Source organism: Corvus brachyrhynchos, unplaced genomic scaffold (genome assembly GCF_000691975.1).
Source record: "Corvus brachyrhynchos isolate BGI_N302 unplaced genomic scaffold, ASM69197v1 scaffold14, whole genome shotgun sequence".
NCBI classification, from domain to species: Eukaryota; Metazoa; Chordata; class Aves; order Passeriformes; family Corvidae; genus Corvus; species Corvus brachyrhynchos.
In genome coordinates, this window is record NW_008239110.1 from 22,320,403 (window position 1) to 22,321,209 (window position 807).

Consider the following 807-nt stretch of genomic DNA (forward strand, 5'->3'; position numbering starts at 1 on the left):
GACCTGTTTTGGGGTGAAGGCCATCCTTCAACAGACACCTTTGTAAATCACTTTTTTGTCCTTCAGGGAAATAGGCTATCAACAAGTGTTGGAAGATAATTCAGAAACCTCTGGTGTGGAGTTGTCATAATAATTTTGGAAATAATTTTCAATCTTCTTCCTGGTCACCCCTTTGTCAGTAAAGATTCCAGCTCGCCAGGCTGATGAGTTCAACTGGGACATTTTCTGAGCCCTGATGTTGATTCTCCTCAGGATTTATATGTTCATATGCTGGTAGACTGCCTTCCTTGAGGCTAGCTCAATGTTCAAATTCAGCAAATGAGCAATAATTACCTTTGTGAACAGAGGGCCTCAACCATTAAAATTGTTGTCTGATGCTCTAATTGTAGCCATCATCACATGTTCAGCGGGGAACTGGGGATATTTGACTACAAATTTACCTGACTGTTTGCAGCATACTGTCAGAAAATTACTTTATAATCATTTATTCTTCCTGGAGATTTCTCAGTGCTTGCAATTTCCCATTTATAGATCAGTTTCAGTCAGATCTTGCTGAATTTTATGTGTGCCAGGACCTCTTCATATAGATTTCTATCTGGCCTGCTTTATTTGGCAAATTATTTGCTTTCTTCTGTTCTGGTAGGAACCATAGTGTTGCAAGATCTTATTGTCTTCATAACACACAAAGTAGATTATGAAAAAAGGTATTACTGGCAATAATTTTCCATTCTTCAGTTTACATCTTAACACCAATGTAGACAAAGTCATGAATAGTTATAGGAAGTACTTTAGAAGTGTTGTGTTATA